A 23,098-nucleotide genomic window follows, 5' to 3' on the forward strand; every position below is an offset into this window, starting at 1 on the left:
TTTCAACTAGGCTTTTAATGTGTCTTTCCATAAAGCCCATTAATATTGATTTAATATGATGTTGGCATAATGGCCTTTGAAAGTCATATATGATGCAAATCATATTGCTCATGACTAGGTCCTGTCTCCTCGTAAAATGAGTAAAAAATTTCAAGTTAGTAAGGGAAATTATGACAAATTTAAGGATCAAATAAACTTACTTGCTACCTGTTAAATAGACATTTAAAAAAACAAAACAGGAGAGAAACATAGAAAGGAGGAGGAGAGACACAGAGAAACATCGATCTCACACGGACATCATCCCACGTGCACCGAGATGCAACCACAGAAAAATATGGCTCAGGAGACTAACCAGACCCCAGGGCCCATGCTGTATAGTACCGGATGTGGCTTTTATGGGAATCCTAGGGCAAATGGAATGTGTTCTGTTTGCTACAAAGAGCATCTTCAGAGGCAGCAGAATAGTGGCAGAATGAACTCAATGGGGACAGCTAGTGGTACCAACAGTCCTACCTCAGATTCTGCATCTGTGCAAAGAGAAGACGCTAGTTTAAACAACTGTGAAGGTACTGCTGGCAGCACATCTGAAAAATCAAGAAATGTGCCTGTGGCTGCCTTGCCTGTAACTCAGCAAATGACAGAAATGAACATTTCAAGGGAGGACAAAATAACTACCCTGAACACAGAGGTGTCAGAGCCAGTTGTTACTCAGCCCAGTTCATCAGTTTCTCAACCTAGTGCTTCTCAAAGTGAAGAAAAAGCTCCCGAGTTACCCAAACCAAAGAAGAATAGATGTTTCATGTGCAGAAAGAAAGTTGGCCTTACAGGGTTTGACTGCCGGTGTGGAAATTTGTTTTGTGGACTTCACTGTTACTCTGACAAGCACAACTGTCCATATGATTACAAAGCAGAAGCTGCAGCAAAAATCAGAAGAGAGAATCCAGTTGTTGTGGCTGAAAAAATCCAGAGAATATAAATTACTACTTGTGAAGAGACTGAAACTTTGTTTTTATTTTAGTATATCGTAGGAAAACATTAAAGAGCAGATGCATGGCCATTTTCCTTTGATGTTCTCCAGAGTTTTACTTTATACTACTTGTCTGTCTTATAATTGATATTTTAGGATGTTTGGGTGTTTGTTACAGGCAGAATTGGATAGATACAGCCGTACAAAATGTATATGTCCTCCCTTGAATAAAATTGGATGGAAATCTGAAAAAAACACAACACAACAACAACCAAAAACAACACCCACATTGATAGTGCACCAACAAAAGGAAATTAAACACATTCTCATATCTTCTGTCTGTAATTTAAATGCTGTGGGAAAAATTTCATCCCGAAATGAGTTTTTCACATGCTGCCATCAGATCTTGAGGATGTTTATGAGTCTGATGGAATTGTCAGGCACATTCTAAAGCAAAATTTATGACTACATTAGCTCATAAAGTTTCTAGAAACAAGGATTTTCTGAATAGAACATTTTTATTGCAAGATTTAATAATCAAATTTAAGATGTCAACTTGAAACCTATTCTTTATATGAAAAAAATTCAACCATTTTACCTTCAGTGTTCCTATCAATGATGCAGATAAGTATGTAAATGGATAGTAATATCTGATTAGTTAACATTAAATGAAGTTATTGAATTTGCCAAATAAAAGTAATTCAAATAACCAGAATTGATTTAAGGAGTTCATCAAAGTTCTTGCAACTTACATCTCAGCAAGAAGTACCTTTTTGTCGAGCAAATGACAAGTTATATATACAGGTAGGCAAGAGCTAGGTATATAGTGCAGCTGTGCCTGGGGAAGTAGGATGGGACCAGAGCATTCATGGCTTCATAAACCATGTGAGAGGATTATGCCCTTTTTCTAAGGGAGTAGAAATCCTCTGAAGGATTTTAGAGGAGGGTGGATGGAGAAGGCATTAGAAGCGGAGGAGAGTGACTGAAGTAAACAGCCCAGGGTGATATGATATAATAGAGCTGCTTCAATGCTGTCTTGACTCTACCGGTCAGTCAGTGTCTTTCTGGAGCAGTTGATTAAGTCCATACCACTAAACTTTTCCTTTCCTGGGCTCTCACACTCTGGGCCACTATTCACCTGCTCTGATCACCACAGGCCCAGATACCAGACAACCAGCCACAGGCCCCATGCCCCAGAACCCATGGAAATTATTTAAACTAGCCAACCCTAAGCTGGTTTACGCTGTCATACTCACTCCTTCCTGTGGAAACCACAGTAAAGGCTCCTGCCCACAGTCCCCCTCTTCCCACTGCCTCAGTGGTTCCCTGTGTGGCCCCTGTGGTGTGACATGTATTCCCGCTCTTGGGAACTGTGAGTAGAATAAACTCTTCGCAATGGCAGATCTGTTGGCCTTATCTAAATAATAACAAAACTTATTAATACTGGACTAAGTTGATGATGAAGACAGCAAGAAGTTGGTGAAGGCAGCGATATTTAGGAGGTAACATCCACAGTATTCTAGGATGAGAAATGTCTATTCAAGCCTTTTGCCCATGTTTAAAAGCAGGTTTTTTGAATTCTAGGTCCCTATTGAGGATGAGAGAAAAGTAGGTGATAAAAAAGACTCCTAGGTTTCTTCTGGCTGGTGTGACAGGGGCCATTCCTCACTACTGAGCAAACTGGGAGAGGCCCTGGTTGTGGGATGGAGTCTTGAGTTCAGATTGGGGCACATTGATATTAGGGTAACTTTGAGATATTCAAGGGGAAATGGCAAGGAGATAGTCGGCTGTACAGTTTAGGACTGGTGACTGCATCTGTTGGGAAAGAAGGACTTTTGAATAATAGACTTCAAAATATCTCAGCAAGTGAGAATTATAGGTGGTAGAAATCGCCAAACATGGCAGTCCTTTTATGAGGAATACTTCCTGCAGGGAATGTGACCTGAGGCAAGAGACGACTGAGCAGGAGGAATAAATATGAACAAAGGTACAGAAGTAAAATGTGTTTTGCAAATTAGGACAACAGTGAATAGTCCAGCTTAATGAAAGCAGACAGTTTGTAAGAGGAGGAGTGGAGTTAGGTGTAGCGTACTACCCAGATACCGAATTATCCTGCCCTTGAAGGCCTGGAAGGTAAGGAGGTTATTAAGTGCCAGTAGTCCTCTGACACTTCATTAAGAGAATTAAATCGTGTTTTTCTTGTTCAGGCTTTTCTGTCTTTTAGAATAGATGTTCCTGCAGGACAGAGATTCTCCTTTGCCTGCTGATTCTGCTCAGCCAGTGTAGAGAGTATTAATGTTTCAGGCTCAAAAGAAGCTTCTCCAAACATTATCCTGTTAATGGTTATTTCAGTCAGCTATCAAAGATTTATTATAAGTCTACTGTGTGCCCAAATCACAGGCCCCAGTCCATGATCCCATGGAAATTACAGATTTGTTGGGGAGATAGACTTATACTTACACAGTGATTTAAAAAGAGAGATGTGGAATCTAAAAATTAATGCCAAGAAGAATATGTCATGAGATATTTCTATATTTGTCCTTAAACATTTTTTACTGTGTATTTCTTTTTAATTGTGGTAAAGTACACATAAACTTTGCCATCTACACCCATTAAACAGTAACTCCCCAGTGTCCTCCCCCTTTCCAGCTCCTGCAAAACCCATTCTATTTTCTGTCCCTATGAATTTGGGGACTCTAGGTACCTCATATAAGTGACTGGCTTATTTCACTAAGCATAATGTCCTCAGGGTCTATACAGGTTGTAGTAAGTATCAGAATTTTCTTCTTCTTTTTAAAAAGTGAGTAATATTCAAATATATATATATATATATAAAATCTACCACATTTTGTTTAATCATTTACCTATTGATGATCACTTGGGTTGCTTCCATCTTTTAGTTTTGTAAATAATGCTGCTGTGAACATGGACATACAGATATCTCTTTAAGATCCTACTTTCAATTCTTTTGGTTACATAGCCAGAAGTGGAATTGCTGGACAATGTGGTAATTTTATTTTGAATATTTTGAGGAACCACTATACTGTTTTTTACATAGTGACTGTAGCATTTTACATTTCCACCAACAATGCATAATAGTTATAATTTCTTCACATCCTCTGCAAACACGTTTTATTAATAGTTGTCAATTATTGAGTGTGAGGTGGCATTTCATTGTGGTTTTGATTTGCATTTTCTTAATAATTAGTGAATTAATTGAGTATCTTTTCCTGCTCTTTTTGGCACATGTATATCTTTTTTGGAGAAATGTCAATTCAAGACTTTTGCCCATTTCTAAAAGCAGGTTTAATTTTGTTGCCTCTGCTTTTGGTGGCATATTCAAGAAAGAAACCATTGCCAAATTCATTGTTATGAATATTTTCCTCTTTGTTTTCTTTTAAACGTTTCTTAGTTTTAGCTCTTATTATGCTTAGGTCTTTTTTTCATCTTGAGTCACTTTTTGTGTATGGGATAAGGTAAGGGTCTACCGTCATTCTTTTTCATTTGTATATAAACATTTTCCAGCATCATTTGTTGGAAGACAGTCCTTTCTCTATTGAATGGTCTTAGCACCCTTATTGGATGATCATATGTATGATCATATATGTACAAGTTTTTGTGGTGTTTTTTTTTCTGGGTTCTCTATTCAGAATTTTTTTTCCCCTTGGCTCTCTATTGCATTGGTTTCTTGCCTATCTTTATGCCAGTACCACACTCTTTTGATTACTATAGCTTTGTAATAAGTTTTGAACTCAGAAAATATGAGACCTCCAACATTGTTCTTTTTTTCCCAAGATTGTTTTGGCTATTTGAGATCTCTTGAGATTCCATATGTATTTTAGGATGGATTTTCCTATTTCTGCAAAAATCTGCTTTGGGATTTTGATAGGATTTCCATTAAATCTTCAGATGGTATTGACATCTTAACCAGTATTAAGTGTTTTAATCTATGAAACTAGATTAAATTAATTTAGAAGTAGTATCTCACATTTCATGGTTAGGAAGTTTTCTCCCCCAAACCAGCCTGTTTTGGTGTTCTTTTCGCTCCATTTTTATTTGGTATTTACTAAGGATTTTATCAGGAATTTTTTTTGACAATTTTAGTTTAAAGCTCTTCCAATAAAATAAATGAATCTCTTCCCAAATATACATTTATACAATATTTTGACAACCTTCTCCCTATTAATTAAGTGGTCCTGCAAACTGAATCTTTTCTTGGATCTCAAGGACCTAAGAAGTTGATGACTTTCTATATTTTATTTTTTCAGTTTCCAGAGGCACATCTTAATATGGAAACAAATAAAAATGTGATCTGTGCCCCTAGGCTAAAAGCCATTGGTCTATAATTTATTGACTAATTCATTCAACAGCACCAACTGAATATCCATTGTGTGCCAAACATTGGAAATCCATACAAAATTTCATTTCTGATGGTATCAGAGACATTTCTATCAGTCCCACTGGAGTTTTATCTACACTCTGATTGTTTTGATTTTTCTAGCCTCTAAAATGACAAATTAATTTTATCATAATTACAAAAACACTAATAACTAACATTATTTAGCATTCATAATGTGTCAGGTACTAGATAAGTGCTATCCTTACAACTAACTTATTTATGACTTATAACATCCAGAGGAAACCAAGGTAGGAAGTGCTGATGGCCACATGACAGTAATTAGAGGTGCTAGGATCCAACACAGGCAGTCTTGTCCCAGAAACAGCTCTTATAAAATAGACAAGTGATGAATCAAATTATGGGATATCTTTTTAATATGAAATCATATGTGTAATATATATTCAATACTGCATGTACAAAATCTATATATGTATGTGTATGTGTGTATATATATATATGCCTGAGTGACAGTTACAACCGGTTGACCGAACGACCGGTCACTATAACGCTCACTGACCACCAGGGGGCAGATACTCAATGCAGGAGCTGCCCCCTCGTGGTCAGTGCGCTCCCACAGCCAACCTCCCACGGCCGGCCAACTTCCCACGGTCTCCCCCCACCCCCTGGCCAGCCAACCTCCTGTGGTCCCTCCCCCCAGCCGGCTGGCCCTGATTGGTCCCGATAGCTCGCCAGGCCAAGGAACCCCACCCATGCACGAATTTGTGCACCAGGCCTCTAGTTTAATATAAAAGACTAGAGGCTCGGTACACAGATTTGTGCACTGGTGGGGGGACATGGCCTGCAGGGATCAGCCCGCTGTGGGAGCACCACTTATCCTGGTCAGCCAAGCAGTGCTCCCACTGCGGGAGCACACTGACCACCAGGGGGAAGCTCCTGTGTTGAGTGTCTGCCCCCTGGTGGGCAGTGCGTGTCATAGCAACTGGTTGACCGGTCATTCTGGTCGTTCCACTGTTTAGTTGCTGGGCTTTCATATATATTGATTATATGTAAAATAAGATCTCAATTATACGTTATCTATTTAAGAAAACTAAAGGAAATATGAAGGTGTACACCCTCAGCAATATTTTAGAGGTTTGGGCGTTTTTCTTCTAAAGTATGGATGTGTTTTTATTTTTAGAATGTGTTTTGTTTTTAGAAAAAGAACTTTTAAAATAAGCACTTGAAATTAATCTCCATGCTGGGAGTGGCATAGGAGCAAGGAAAGTCATTGACCTAGGGAGAGTGTAGAAAACGTTATTTTATCTTTTAAAAATAAAATCTGTATTTTGAACATGTGTGTTTAATGATTTTGGCTACTTTTGTCTTTGCAAATGGGATTTGAACAATAGGGAACTATAAGCCTTTTGCTTGGCATTTGTGAAAGGAGGATATTTATCCCAATATGTTCTCCACAAGTAACAGAGGCTCCTTTGGGCTGCTGGCATGGCTCCCCAGTTTCTCAGGGCTGGTTGCTTTTATATCCTTTAATTGTGGTCACCTTTAAGGACATACGTCATAAAATCCCAGTTGAGACGAGGTTTGAGCCAAACTTACAAAGACATGTGACTGAGCTGGTACCTATAGAAAATAGTTTAGGGAATTGAAGGGTAAGCCTCAACATATGTATTGAGGAACGTGACAAACAGAGAAAAAGCCCCCTGTGGTGACCAGCTTCATCTCGTTTTAGTGGATGTTTGCTTATTAGATAAGGACACATGTTTCACTGGACATGATCTCTCACTTTCTATAGAAGGTTGCTCCTAGCCTCCTCTTTGGAACTGGCACATATCATCTTTTACTGTACTGCTGTTTTTGTTTTATTAGCAGCGTACTCACTGAGGAGAGGGACATAAACTTTTTCGGATTCCACTAAGGTCTAGCAAGGGGCAAGAAAAGAAGGGAAAGAGGAAAGGAAGAAGGCACGATCCCACGGGAAGCATCCTCTGTATGCCAATCACTCATCTTCAGTTTCAGTTTCTTTTGCCTCCACCCCACCCTGATAATTTTCTGGCAAAGCTCAGCTCTGCCATATTTTGCAAATAAAATCCAGGATGTTCAGTTAAACTTGAATTTCAGAAAAATAACAAATAATTGAATTTTAATGGCAGTATATCCCATGCAGTGTTTGGGATATACTTATACTAAAAAAAAAAAAAAATAATAAAAATAAAAGTCACTATCTGGAGTTCAAAATTAAATGGGTGTCCTATATTTTAGCTGACAACTCTTTTTTTAAATTAATTAATTAATTTATTCTTTATTGATTAAAGGATTACATATGTCTCCTTTTTCCCCCATTGGCCTATCCCCAGCCACTCCCCCCCACCCCCCAGTAGCTGATGACTCTTTTAAATTTTAAAAGGATTTTAAAATATTTGAGCTGGTTGGGGAAACGGAGCTGAATTACCAGCCAGTTAGAGTCAAAGAGACTCATTGGGCTTGTCTGTGTACATTGGGCTGTGGTGTCTGTCATTGGTCCAGCACTGCAGGATGAGAGGCTGACATAACTGCTACCCACTAGTGCCTCTCAGGCAGCCCCAGTGACCAGTGAGAGCCGCTGGGGACTCCAGTTCCCTCAAGTCTGGCGCACAGTAGGAGTTCAATAGGTTTCAGTTTAAGCAATGGCTTCTTCCATGGTATGAAATTCTTGGGTACTCTAGAGTTAATGCTGCGCCCTGATGTAAAAGGACTTCATTTTACAAGGTGAGTAATAACATCCCTGGCAAGAAAAGTGTCAAGCCCATCAGCTAGGAAAATCTTCCATCTGCCTCATTAACAGTGCAGCCCTTATTGTCATTGTCTAATGATCTTGTTCCTTTCCTGCTCTTGTCTAGGACAAACTTTCTTCCTTTAAAGCTGCCTCTTACATTGTTTTCTAGTCCTTTCTCTAGCAGATTAACATTAGGAAAATGTTGAGTTTTCACAATTTCATTAGTGATTAAAAGCCACCACCTCAAATGTGTTAGCTCATTATTGTTCCTTGATAAGAATAACATCCACTGCTTAGCTATGGAGATTAAAAGCCCCTCAGGTTTGCTTTATTTGGCAATCGACACCAGAAGCCTATTATTATTGTTTCTATTATTACTTTAAACTCCCAAGTGTAGAGATTTTCTTTTAGTTACACATTAAGGGGCTCTTTTGTCCTTGTGGTTGGGGTTGCTGCAGTTTGAGGCATTCATGGCTTGAGTGGGAGAGAATGTGTGTGTCCTAAACTACAAACCAGCGATGCAGGACCAAAGCCAGTACATACCAGTGTCTAAATTAATTTCCCATTTTGATCCTAGATTAAACTGTATTGAATTTGCAGCCTTATGTATTATATTTGCTAGCTAGAGTGTCTTTTGAGCACACTGTCAAATATAAGTGGTGATAATAACAAGTTAAGAGAGGAGATGGGTACAGGAGGCCAATGAATGGCTCTCTGACAACATGGACCACTTGGCAGAGAGCCTTGCACAGGGTAAATGTGAAATTAACACGTGTTGACCTGAACTCTGTCCTCCCCTCAGTCTGACTAGGTGGGATACCCCTTCTTCTAAGTAAGCTGTCATTTAGCAGACTATTATTTATGCTGTGCCATGAATTTTTGTTTTCTTTTTTGGCCTTTGAAGCCCAAGGCTGTCCTTTGGGGTTATATCTCTTCATTATTTCTCATGCTACACAGCTGCTGAAACTGACTTGACTGAGTTGAATTTTTCAGATGTTTCTCATCTGACTATGAAGCTTCATATGGTCTCATACATATATGCATAGACTGAGGCATTAGTATGTGTATGCAAATGTATATTTAAAATAAACTTACAAATGAATATTACATGCAGTTACCTTGCAGAATTAAATCTTTTTGAAAATTGGCATCCCATAGAATTGCATCTATTACAATTTGCAGGTAACATAGGAAAGAGTCATCTGGGCCTGTCTACTTGTACTACTTGGCCACAGTGGTCTCTAATAGGTTCATTAGGGACACTAGGTCCCTGATTTGGCAATTTTGCCTACTAAATCATTTCACCTGTCCATTATTTGCCAATAGTGAATGGGAGGCTTCTTTCTGTTCAGTAAATGTAAGTTTTTACCCCCCTCATTTTTCTGTTCTTTCTGAATTTGACCTCAAATATGAGTGAATTGGGAATTAAATTTAAATTAGTCTAATTTTCTTTCATAGCAATAGTCTCATTATTGCATAGCCAGCACTTAGTGTCTTGACTTCATTGCTGTTTGCTGTACAATATTCAAGTCTGTGCTCGAGTTCTTGTTGTATTTGTGACCTAGGCAGCTAACCATTTCTGCCTCCATGTGACTTGCCCTTTAAGATGTCTTATTCACTGGTAAGTTTAAAATTGGCCTTTATACATAGGAAGCTGCCCTTATTGATGACCCCAATATTTTACCCTGATGATTCTGTTATCCTTCTGCCTCTTCTGCCTTCCTTTCTTATTTAATGGGCTGTTCTTTTTTTTAACCTCTCCCATTTTCTCACTTTCCCAATCACTGCCATTACCAAACCAGAAAGAATTACCTGACTCACTCACCTATTTTTACCAATCCAAACGAAAGTACGTGCCCCCTTCTCAGGGGGATGTTCTGTCCTTGTGCTTTCCTTTCCTGTTATTTTAACCCAGTCACTGATCCCAGACATTTCTAATCAACTTCTTTGGCTTTATTGTGTCCAAGTTGATTTGTCTCCAGGCACGAGTGAGTGTGTCACACCTCTGCTCCTGGCAAGATTCCTGCCTAATCAGGGTTTTGCATCCCCTGTGTTCGCTCTAGGCAAGCAGAGTGCTGTCTCATTAATGTAATGCTGATGTTCCAACCCCATCTCTGTCTCTCTGTTAACGATTTTGCCCATTGTCCAATAAGCTTTCTTAGTTTGAAACACTTGAAGTGTTTTTCAAAAGTGTTTAGAATTAGTACTCTGAAAAACATGGAAGTATAAATGGTAATGGGTGAGGGAATGAAGAATGTGTCTTATACCTCATCTGTTGCTGTTTTGCAAAGAATGAACTCATTGTCTTTCCCCCAAATTGTTCTCACATCCCCCTTCTCAAAGAACCCAAGCTGAAGACTGGATCCCCATCTCGATGCTTTCTTCTTTATTCTGTCTCTGAGTTGTAAACATTCAACCTTTCTTCTTTGCTCCTCCGTGACTGCCTTGGTTCACACCCTCACTCCCTATGCCTGGACTACTGTAATAGGCATCCAATTGTCTCTCTCATACCCTTCTTCAGCCACTCTCCATACTGTAACACGAGTGATTTTTCTAAAACTCAAGTTGGCTTGTGGTTGGTTGTTCATTGTTTGCAAGATCCATTATTAACTCCTTAACACTCCATTACCTTGCCTTTGCCAACTTCTCTGTCCTCCTTTCACTGTGTCTGCGTACATATCACACTGAAGGAATCACTGCAGGCCTCTGGGCATTGCTGTCTGTTGCTACAGGAATGTTCTTCTTTTCTGAATGTATACCAAGTGCACATCAGTGATTGGCTCACATATCTTTTTCCTGGGATGCCTTCCTTGACCCACCCAAGTAGGGTCAATCACTTGCTTCTTTGTTCTTTTTCTGTATGATTTCCATAACTGTGTTAATGCAACTCCTCTCTAAATCTCTTTTTCCCCTTCTCTAGTGTGAGATTTTAAAGATTGGAACAATGTTTTATTTACCTTTACTTTCTGCTGGCTATGGCTCAATAGTAGGTACTAAGTAAATTGTGTTAAATTAATTTGAATCAGAGAATAAAGGCATTACTGCCTTGGAAAGAGAAAAGCCATGAGTAATGTGAGTCTAGGGAAATCAATGGAAGTGACAGATTCCAATGATTCAGTGCACAGTGGAAATGATTTCATACCCGATTATTTGACAGCAGTAATCATTTGGATAAAAGCATGCATTTCCTCCCATGTAGCCCCCATTGGAAAGATGGGCTTTGAAGAGAAAAACAGCACGAACGTGCCCTTCCTTTCTTTGAAAAAGCGTTGTGCTGCTTTGATGGTTGAATTTTCCAACTGTGAGCAATAAACATCCTCTTCTTCAATGGGACTAATCATTGCTCAGACTTTTGGTGGGGCAACCTGCTGCCAGCCTGCAAATGAGGCCTAGTAATGATAATACTTATTTCAAGGCTGTAAATGGGAGCCCAAGCGAAGGAAGACCCCAAGTCCTCCTGCTGGCCATAACCCATGTTATTCATGGAGGCGTTTTTATCAATGCCAATCTTTCATCCTTCCAATGAAGGGTTCTCATTATTTCATCTTTTACAAGTTAAAAGGTATATGTGTTTACAACTAGAGATTCATAAGCAGAAAAAAACATGTATATGTGCTGTATTTTCTCTCTAAATTTAGTTAAATCAATTTTGGGGAGGGTGGTTGTGGGGATCCTTCTAAGGACATTTCCGCTCCAAGAGCTATAGCCTATTTTAAAGATGTATTGAAGAGCTAATGTAATTGCCACTCTGTCACTGCCTGAAAGCTCCCATTAACTAGTGGCAGGCTTACATGAAAGGGCTGTGGCTAAAGGCCCAGCAAGTCTGGAGGACAGAGAAGACGCGGGGGAGGCAGGCATCTTCTGGGAGGAGATGAGGTCCTGGGGCTCCCAAGGCTGGGCGCTTCTCCAAGCATTTAGACAGAAATGTTGAGTTGTGTGCGATTTGTTATTCATAAGGAATACTTATTATATCTTAGATGGGCGCAGAGATCTTAGACATAGCAGGATGGTAAAATGATCATATCATATTTGTTATTTCATTAGAGCCTTTACTCCTTACCAAGAATAGTAACAGGCTTACATAAAAGGGCTCATTTGACCCATAGATACAGTTCAGCCAAGTGTGTGCTTCTACTAAAATGATATAAATCATCAACAAACCTCAAGAACTCTAAAGCGTATTTAAGGCAAATACAGTGAAGAACAAATTATAAAGAAATGCTAGCATATACTGGCTGCTGATTTGACTATTATTAATTGTTATTTAACGAAATCTTAGTTTTTCCTTGATCCAAAGGAAGATGCTTCATTTGGGATTATAAGCCCTTATCTTGTGTTGTCTTATACCTGTATTAATTCAGAGCCACTGTTTTTTCTTGCATACATTAATGTGTCAGTGAGGAGTAAAAGGCCTTAATTATTTCACAGAGGCAGTGCAGCATAAGGGTTTGAATCTTGGTTCTGCTGCTTATTAACTGAGTAATCTGCGGGGATATACCATCTCAGAGCCTCAGTGTAATCATTTGTTAAATGGAGCTAGAAAGAGCAATACCCAACTCATTGGTCTGTATGGAGGATTAAATGATACACTCATTTAAAACTTTTTTGATGCCTGGCATATAGTAGGTCCTTGATACATGTTGTCTATTATTATCTATCAAGGCTTTTCTTTCTACTCTTGATTCTTGAGCTTGCCTTTTTTTTTTAATGTAGGAGATAGAAAAATAACCTGTGACTTCTTTTACTCAGCTGCAAACAGCACCCAACTTCAGGATGATTTTTGAATTGCAATAATAATGATGACTAGAATCATAATAATTCACAGTTTGAGTAGTAAGGGTCCAGTGAGAGGTGGGATGAGGGGTACAGGTCTGCAGGTTATGAGTGAACTAGGGGAGAAGGATGGCGAGGGGAGGAGGAGGAGGAGAAGAAGGAGGTGGAGAAGCTAGGGCCCAGTGGCCTAAGGGAAAGGCCCTTTTCCCCAGAGAGAGGGAGACCGAATGGCAGAGGCTTTGAGTGATGTGAGGAACCTTGGATCCCTACAGGAAAAAAATGGGGGTCCGTGGGTCTCACTTGGAGCCCAGGTTGACAATATGGTGATGCTTCTGAAGAAAAGGGAAAGAAGCCCTAGTCTGTGTCAGAATAAAAAGGTGGCAGGAGTTGAATATTCCGGGAGGGCTGCCATGGAGTGCACACCCTGCTCGGAGCCGTGGCCGGGACCCCTGTTACACAGACAGCTCTGGCTGAGCCCAGACTGACTCAGCATCGTCCGTAACTCCACTGGCAGCACCAGGAAAGCCGGCTGCATCTTGCTGCAGCGGACCTCAGGTGTAAGGAGGGAACTGGCCCCATGAAACTGGGAGTTCCACAGGCAGATTCTGCCCCTTACTTGGCTGGGTTCCATCTCTATGTCTCTGGGCACCAGGCACTCACTCCGATAGCCACCAGGAGGAACACATCTCAAAGCAAACCCCGTCCTGCCGGGGTGGGAAGGGCTCAGAGGGTGGGGGTGCCTGTGGTCATGCTGTCAGGATTGCAGGTCAGACATAAACTTTGGTGGCATCACAGAATTTCTGTGGTCACCTGTTACACACTATTGTAGTCACGGATGCACGTTGCTTAACATGATCGCACTGGATTTCACAACTTGCCTGTAAAATAAACTGGGTAGTTGTCATCATACCCTTTTATGGGTTTGCCTAAAGCCAGACAATCAGTAAATGAAGAAGCCTGTTGTAAAATCTGTTTCTCCTTATTTCCAGTCTAGAGATTTTCTGAACACCTCACTACAACCAGTTAAGTACTCCCTGTGGCTCCCCCTCTCCAGGTTTGCTCCATTAACTGGGCTCATTTTGCAGTGAATTATTTCCTTATCAAGTTCTGCAGTCTTGAAGGACAATAATTTTCTTCCATAAACAAATAACACAGTTTTTAAATGGAGATATTCATGAGTTCCGAGGAAGAATGGAAGGAAGAATGGGTTAAGCATTGTTTTAGAAGGAAGACAATCACCTACGTTCAAAAAGCCCCTTTGTAAAAAGCCCCGGTCTCTACAGGAAGATCATAGATTACATTTTATGTATCTCTGACCTCATGCCCAAAATGAAACGCTAGCCTCAGTGCTTATGGCTTTGGGCCTTTCCAAGTGTGACATTTGAATCAATTACCACAGGAAACTATAAAGTCTCTTTCTCTGGAGGTATTTCAAACCGAAGTAGATAAATTCAGAAGGGACCGGGCCACAGCTTGAAGATGAACTCAACAACCTTTTGATATTTTCTAAGCATGAAACTAATTCAGCAGGAAGGTACTGGTCTTCCGTGTACACAAAGAGAGACTCAGAGGTAACTTGTCTCAGTCCACAACTTCTCCTGGTATTGACAGGAGCTAAAATTTCCCCTTTTATGACTCTGGTTAAACCAAAGAGTAGTGCAGGATGATTGAGGAAAGTCTGACTTAAAATTCAAATCTATTAATAGACCATAGTCATGGTTAAAAATACGTACTGAACACCTTACTGTATTCCAGGGACTTTGCCAAGCACCTTGCATGTGTTAACTCAGTTAGTTTTCACTGTGGCTTATTTGATAGGTGGGAACCCAGGCTGCGAGAGGTTAAATAACTTGTCAAGAAAACAGGAAAATCTGGGTTTGAACATGCTCCTCCCCAAGGCAGCACGTGTCTCCACTGGACAGAGCATGTCTTGGAGATAGATGGCCCTAGGTGCAGGATCCAGGGCAGCTATTTCCCAGTCTCAGTTTGTAAAAACTGTAAATGGAGGGTGGAACAGCTGCTTTGAAGTGTTGTTTGTGAGGACACACGTGGAGCAGATATTCTTAGCCATTCTAGTTTTGAAGTATGTCTGGGGAACCTGGTTGGGTCAACCTGTGACATTTTGAAAGGAGTGTGATTAGTCCTACCTTTAAACTTGGGGTGACCGAGTCAACTCATTCTTTCTCTTGTCCTTCTTGAGAGAAACTGATAATGGAAGATACCTCGCAGTCCTGGAAAATATCAAGGACATGAACATAATGCTAATGTGAATAAATCAACATGAACTAATTATCATTCCTAGAAAAACAGACCTGAGTGTCACCGTTTAGAGGCAAAAGAGCAGCTTCCTGTGCACGTCTGACCTTGGCTTGCTGAAGGGGGTCCTGGAAGGGGGCGGAGGGCCGTGGAAAGGCAGGCTAGATCCGCTCCCCCCTGCACTCCCCACCACCTCCATCAGAACAAAATTGCTTTGATGGCTTTTATATGTTGAGAATTTCAAGTAAGATTTTGAAAAAGTAATTCTGGTGGTGGTGGTTTTTTTTTCTTAAGTTTGAAAATCATGCTTCAGAAAACATGCTGGGCTGTATTTCTTTAGAAGTTCAATAAAGGTCTTTGTAAGAGCAGCGCTAGTAACCAGTGGCAAAGAAGGCGTTCATTTTGTTCAGCCTACCACAGAGACACAGGGAAAACTAGGGGGTTGGGGGCCTCTTTCAGAAATGGTAAAGATCCTTCAACCAGCAGCTGTGTGTCAGACCTTTGATACCCTTCGTTGAATATTTCTGTGGAGCAAGAGCACTCTTAGGAGGCATTATAGGAGCAATTGCAAACACAAATAAAAACAAATACTCCCCTGCCCCCCTTCATAAGGTTCCCATCTAGCAAAGGAAATAGAAAACACACTTGCAAACGACCCAAATTTGTGAGGGAGACAAAGAAACAGAGAGATCTCCTTGCCTAGGGCATGCAAAGGCAGAAGGCTGCCCCAGCAGTCTGCAGAAGGCTCTCTCAGAAGGCTTTCTCACCTGAGGACTAGTTGGAGTGGAGTTTTGAAGAAAAGATATTAACATAATTTCCATTGCAAAAGAGAGATAAAAGTCACGACATATAACAAAAGTCAGATTAAAAAACTGTAGGGATAGATGATACTTGATTCCATTTTTACTTATCTAAAGTGAGATAATAGTTATGAGTGTGTTTTGAAAATGTAAAAGCTATGGGGATGTGAAGCGTTGATTATTAAATAATGCCGGTAATCTCCAAATCATATGATTTAAGTACTGCACATCAGTAGGTTGGACAATGGATGGTGTGGCTTTACATTCTGAAGGGCGAGCTCAAGGTCAAGAACCCAAATATTGGGTCTATTCATTAGTTCTTTTTAGTGTAGCTTTTGGCAATGTCTTTAACCTTGTATTATCACGTATAACATTATCCATAATTGTGATCATGTCATCTAATATTCACAAGGAGTGGTTTGAATTTATTAAAGCCTGTAGAAAGAGTGGTGTTGCCTGAATATTAAGCTAATTGTCTCACCAAAATGCTGGTAAATTATGTCACCTTGGGACTAATATTTGGTTCATTTTGGACTCTGAGAATTGGAACTCTAGAACCAGACACACTGTGTACTATGCTTATTTAGCAAAATATATTTGTATGAAAAGGAATCTATTAAAGTTTGAATTATAGGCAGATGTATATCTAGCTCTCACAACCATTTCAAAATAATACATTGAAAGAATCCGTACTCAATTAATGGGTGGAAGGAGTGGAATAGAGACTTTTTCATTTAAAAGTTAATGTCACTCTTCTCTTTCACTAAAAATTAATCTGGTGAGTATTAAAATAGATGAGTGTAGCTGACAGATTCTTGAAGTGGCTTCCACATCCCCTGCTCCTGGTACTCATGCCCTTGTGTGATTCCCTCCTCTTGAGTGTGGACAGGAACTGTGGCATGCTTCCAACCACTAGAACATGGCAAAATGATGGGATATAGTGATTATATGTATGTAATTATGTTTTTGTTACATAAGATTGTAGTGTCTGTCATACTGCTCTATCTCTGTCTGTCTCTTCCCCTCCCTCTCACTCTCCCTCTCCTCTTCCTGTGTTTCTCACTGCTCATTTTATTTTAATTAATTAATTAATTTAATTTTAATTTTATATTTTTCCAATCTTTAATTTCTTTATTGATTAAGGTATTACATATGTGACCCCATTCCCTCACTGCTCATTTTAAAGAGGCACGCAGCCATAGTGGGGGACACTGTGTAGCAAGGGACTCCAGGCAGCCTCTACTCACTGAGGGCAGTCTCCAGCTGACAGCTAGGAACTTCAAGAACTTAATTCTGCTAACAACCTTGAGTAAGCTTGGAGTGGATGCTTCCCCACTTGAATTTCAGATGAGAACTCAGACACATGGATTGCAGCCTGTGACACCCTGAGCAGAGGTCCCAGCTAAGCATTGTCAGGACTCCTGACTCACTGAAACTGTGAGATAATAAAATGGGTGTTGTTTTGTGCTACTCAATTTGGGTATTATTATGTAATGACAGATGTTGGTTGATACAATGAATTTGGATTTTGCTCTCGACATCCAAAAGCTTACCACAAGGAAGGCAGTATAAGTATAAGTTATAGCTTTAAACAGCTCCTAATTATTTTGGAAAATAATATAATAAATTCAGGTTGTATATTGTTTATATGTTGATTTTCTTCTACCCATACTCCCATAGTCTCCTTTATGCATTAGAAAAACAAACACTGAATATACTTAGTGAATATTTTGAAAGGAAGAGTTAAGCTTATTATATACTCAGAACTTGAGAATTCTTCCCACCTTCACCACAATTTTAACTAAGTTTAATGGTATTTAAAATTTTGAGCTTTGGAGGAAAACCATTCCTTTCTTACTTTCAAGTTGTTTCTTCATTGGATAGAATATAGTACAGTGGTTCTCAACCTTGGCTGCACATTAGAATCACCTGGGAATCTTTTTAAAATCCTGATTTCTGGGCCTCATCCTCTGGGAATTCTGTTTCTTTGTTACTAATGTTGTGGCCCCACCCCATAACAAAGAAACAGAATTTCCGGAGGATGAGGCCCAGAAATCAGGATTTTAAAAAGATTCCCAGGTGATTCTAATGTGCAGCCAAGGTTGAGAACCACTGATGTAGTATATTATTCTATTTTTTCTTTTTGGTGATTTTATTTTCACCTAATACTTGTAGGGCAGGCATTTCACTAGATAATACTGTAGATCTGTAACTCCAATAGCATTTGTAGTAATAGAACTGAGGACTTCGATTCAATTATCATAAAAAAAGTTTTGCTAACTTTTTAGTTCAATCTGCCTAATTCTTCACATGTATTTTGGGATAATAAAAACTCTGAATATTAGTTGAAGGTTTAGTTTTTTCATCTTAATCAAAATTTTTTATTCCAGAAACATGAGATGCTTTTTAACAATTTTAAGTATAATTTTTTCCATGAAAAATAAAAAAAAAAAGGATTTCTTATTAGTCATTCAAAGGGCATTCCCATCATTTTATCACAACAGCAGCAGCAGGAGGGTAACAGCTGACATTGATTGTGTGCTGATTACTTGCAACAGTCTCCACACACAGCTGGTGATGAAGGTACTATCATGATACCCATTTTATAGATGAGAAATTGTGGGATGGAGGGGGGAAGTGTCTTGCCTAAAGTCTCAGCTTTAGCAACTGGCCAAGTAAAATGGCAACCAAGCCAACTCAAGAACTGAAGAGTTTACTACTTACTAATCCCTGGAAATAAGGGTGGAGGGCCTCTCTGTAGCATCCTAGCTTCCCCAAGAGAAAAGGCAGGGGGAATTCCCTTTGATAATATCCTATATAATAAAAGCCCAATATGCAAATAAACCAAAAGGCAGAATGACCGGTGGAATGACCAGTCACTGTGACACACACTGACCACCAGGGGGCAGACACAACACAGGAGATGTCCCCAGCCTGCAGGCTCCAGGCCAGCCAAGGCAGGTGCCAGCAGGGACCTCCCAATCGCCCTACCAGTCACCCCACAGATCGGCCCTGATCACTGGCCAGGCCTAGGGACCCTACCTGTGCATGAATTTCATGCACCGGGCCTCTTGTTATGTGTATAATATAATCACACATATTCTAAGCATTCTCTGTATTTAACTTCTCATGCCTTGTGTGTAGTCACAGAGGAAAAGGTAATAATGCTAATGCTATAAGAATGCATGTTAAATGAATTGCAAAGCAGAAATTGTGCAACACGAGTCAATTTACTTATGAACATGTTCTCACATTCCTCAGGTATTTACTATCTACCTTGTCTTGCATTCTTTTCCATTGGTCTTTCTTCCTTTTTAGGAGATACCATAAATATACTGTATACTATGACTGATTACTCTTCTTGACAATGAAGAATAGTATAAATTGAAAATCTTGCCAAAGATTTAGAGTTTCATGAGATTGATAAAGAGATGTGGACAAATGACTCAAATCTAAAGATACAATTGGACTGGTTAGATGAAAAATAGACAAGAATAGTGTAATATAGGCTTCTAAAGTGAATGATTTGTCTATCAAGGGTGTAAGAAAGGCCTTTGGGAAAATTAATAAAACCCTTGAAAACATTTACAAAAATGAAGACTTGTTTTAGACTGGGCTGTGAAAGTCCAATATAAAGTTAAAATTTGCTATCACACAATTTTGTTCTATTGTATAAATCTCAGTAACATTAAAAAAAATCCTCTTCTAAAAATAATAAAAATGAATGCTTGATTGTTTTGGTTCATTTTCCAAGCCTTGTTATTTCTGCTCTATACCATGAAATTTATCTTCTGCTTTAAGTGGATTTGCTATGAGTTGCCTCTCCTTGGTACCAATTATCCTTGAATAATGGGCCCCCTGTGCTTCCTGTAAAGCACAGTTATTTAACTCTGATGGGCTTCTCATCATTGGGCAAGTTGGAGGAGAAACGGAAAAACCACTTTTCCAGATTATGCAGAGGGATTTAGCTTGATGGGGAGAAGGTGGTGCTTGGACTTGATGACCTTCAAGACCACTCCCAACGCCAAAGCCCCCTGAAATCCTTGAAGCTGTGTCAAATCAAAAAGTCAAAGTGCCTGGTGCCATTCAGGGAATGACTGGTCGCATGAGTCCTAGTGTAGAGGCTTCACCTGGGCCTGGAGCTTCAACAGCACATGCCGTGTCCTTCACTCATCTTTCTTTTCTCTTCTCGGTCTAGCACTCCCCTTTGGCAACCCCAAAACAACCTCTCTGTGAGAGTGCCCTTCAAACAACAACTCTTTCTTCTTTACTTCTCGCATGTGTGTATGCATTTGTGTGCGTGCATCTAATTTTCTGGTTGGCGGTTAAAATGCCTTATCCTTGAACCTCCTAGTGTTGAGGGATTGTTTTCCACCCACCTTTTTAAAAGTCATGGTATACTCAGGACACCTCTGCCATGCTTACACGATGGAAAGCATTGCAAAGGCCATTTGCGTTTGAAAATGTGTCAGGCTTGTACAAAGAGTAAAGCACAGGCCCTAGGACAGCTGGAGTCATTTCTGTGTCCTCTCCTGGGAATCATGGGACTCCTTGTTTCAGAGTCATGGAGGGCATTGCATTTTCTGTTCTACACATAGTCCAACTGATAAGACATTTAGTTCACTCGTGGCAGTAAAGAGCACATGGATAGTGCTGGTGTTTGGGTCCGGGAAGGGAGGGAGGCTTGTGCTGCCCATCGGAAATTCTTTCAGAAATACTTCCTTAGAGGCGGGCACCCATGAGTGCTGTGAGTTAGTGGCACAATTCTCAGGTTGAGGAAAAGATTTGTACAGAAAAATGATTCTGTAGAATTACAAGTGGTGTTTGACTGATTAAATACTTGATTCCCAGTCTTGCTTCTATTAAATGTCTCTAATATTTTTAAAGTACCAAAACCTTACTTTTCTTTAATTTTTATTTATTTATTTTTTTTTGCTGTAGAGACAGATACACGTGGTTGCTAGGTACCAAAGTATGTACTAAATAATGATGAAGGAGAAAGATGAATCTTAATGGAGGTATAATTTTCTTATAAACCAGTACTTAGCAAGAGAAGCTTTAAATGATCATTGATCATTTTTATCATGAAAATGTTAATGTGCAAAGCACTTGACTAGACATTATTGGGTAATTAACCAAATAGAAATGTTGAGATCTCCATGCTCAAGGAATTTTAATCTCCCAAACAAATACAAAGGCAGCTACTTGAGAAACATTACCAACATGTACAAGTAGCACACAACTGTAAAAACACACACCAAAAAACAAAAAACAATTCTCTGCCACACTCTCTTAATTTCCTAGGACATTTTGATATTCAAACTGTTTCTTATATTCAAGATGTGTGAGAATATATAATCAAGTAGTTGTAGAATTTTAGAGGCGCCAAGCACATAAGCTATCATATTGTGCAATCCCCTCATTTTCCAGATGAGAAAACAAGCCTGGAGAGGGAAAGTCATTGCCCACAGCTGTGCAGTGAGTTAGCAGGCTCTGCTGGAACCAGAAACCAGGTCTGCTCTTTGGCAGGAGACTGATTTCTGCTTCACTAGCTTCAACTGTATAAATGGAATGGTGGACTGGCCTTTAGAACCTTCCACAGGTATGCTGAGAAACTATGGTTTTGTTAGCCAGGAAGCCTTATAGGTGAAAATAAGAAGGTTGGTGGGGGGGAGACATATGTAATACTCTTTGTAATACTTTAAGCAATAAAACAAAATTAAAAGGAAGAAAGAAAGAAAGAAAACAGAACGCCAAAGCCACCTTCTCCCAAGCATTAGGCTGGCTTCTAGGTATGTTGCAGTAGGGCTTCTGGGATTCGTTGAGTCACTTAAAGTCAGGCTAATTAATTTCTTCCTAGCCCACCCACATGTTTCAACTGCATGATGCTTTTTGAATACCAAGAATTTGAAAAGAAAAGGAGACACATTTATTTGGATGCGTTGCATATAGACATGGCGCCCTCACTCAGCTGCTATTCTCTCTCTGGTCCAGTGTAAGAAGTGCTCATCATTTGGGTTTTCTTCCCAGGGTGGATGGGGTTGGCCAGGGATGTGGCGCACACAATCCCTCCTAGATCACAAACACTGGGGCGGAGCCTCCACTTTTTGTTGTTTGATGAGATGTACACAGAAGTGCCCCTCATTCTGATGGGTGTCCACATCTCATGTTCCGTCCCACTTCTTCCCGTGAGAAGCCACCTGCTTCCACAAGATTACAGTCATGCGCCACAAAATGATGTTCCAGTCAAGGACGGGCCGCAAATCCGACGATGGTCTCATGAAATGTCCTGTTGCCTGGTGATGTGGTAGCCATTGTAATGTCATAGCACAACGCATTGCTCACATGTTTGTGGTCATGCTGAAGCAAACAAACCTACTGCGCTACCGTTGGGTTAAAGAATAGCAGGTACGATTAAGTGTAGGATCTAATGCTTGATAATGATACTAAGCAACTATGTTACTGGTTTATGCATTTACTATACTGTACTTTTCATTGTCATTGTAGAGTGTACTCTACAGTTGGCTGTGAAACACTACGCTGTGTTACACCGGCTCATACATTGCGTGTTTACCAGGTCTCTTGATTGCATCATTTTCTCTTGTACTTGCTTTAATCTCTTGTTTCATTTGTTATGGCCACTTAGCCTACTCCAAATGTTGCCCGTAAGAGGTCAGGTGAAGTGATTGATCTGAAAACGAAATTAAAAGTGATTAAGGGCTGTGAAGGTGGAAAACCAGTAATGTATTGCTCACCTGTTAAGCATGTCCCATTCCACCACAGCTACAATATGAAAAAACAAGAACAAGGTTAAAATGTCTGCTTTACTGAAGGAAACAAGACTAATAAAAATTTGAGAAGGGCCTATATCAGAGATGAAATGACTTCTAATGACCTGGATTGAAAACCAGACACAGAAGCATATCCCTCTCGGCACCGTGACGCTCCCAGCCAAAGCAAAATGTGGGTAATGTTGGACGAGAAGACTGGACCGACTGTGGTGTTGAATTTCCTGCTAGCTCTGGTGGTTTAAACGATTCAAGAATCATTATTCATTACATAATGTGAACGTGAGTGGTGAGTCTGCAAGTGCTGATGTGAAGGTAGAAGAATTTTCAGACATTCTAGATAAGCTGGTTGTGGAGGAAAACTACTTTTCAGAGCAAATAGTCAATACAGATGAAACCTTCTTA

At 39.9% G+C, this 23,098-nt stretch overlaps 1 protein-coding gene and 1 pseudogene across 1 annotated transcript in view; both read left to right on the forward strand.

Moving 5' to 3' along the window:
- The window catches only part of GRIP1 (glutamate receptor interacting protein 1), a 663,902-nt gene that overhangs the window by 223,001 nt on the left and 417,803 nt on the right, over positions 1 to 23,098 (forward strand). The window lies entirely within an intron of this gene.
- LOC139005394 (AN1-type zinc finger protein 5 pseudogene) lies at positions 202 to 1,209 on the forward strand (annotated as a pseudogene).

Source organism: Myotis yumanensis, unplaced genomic scaffold, assembly GCF_028538775.1.
Source record: "Myotis yumanensis isolate MYYU_CA2020_CCGP unplaced genomic scaffold, mMyoYum1.0.hap1 SCAF_3, whole genome shotgun sequence".
In the NCBI taxonomy this organism is placed as follows: domain Eukaryota; kingdom Metazoa; phylum Chordata; class Mammalia; order Chiroptera; family Vespertilionidae; genus Myotis; species Myotis yumanensis.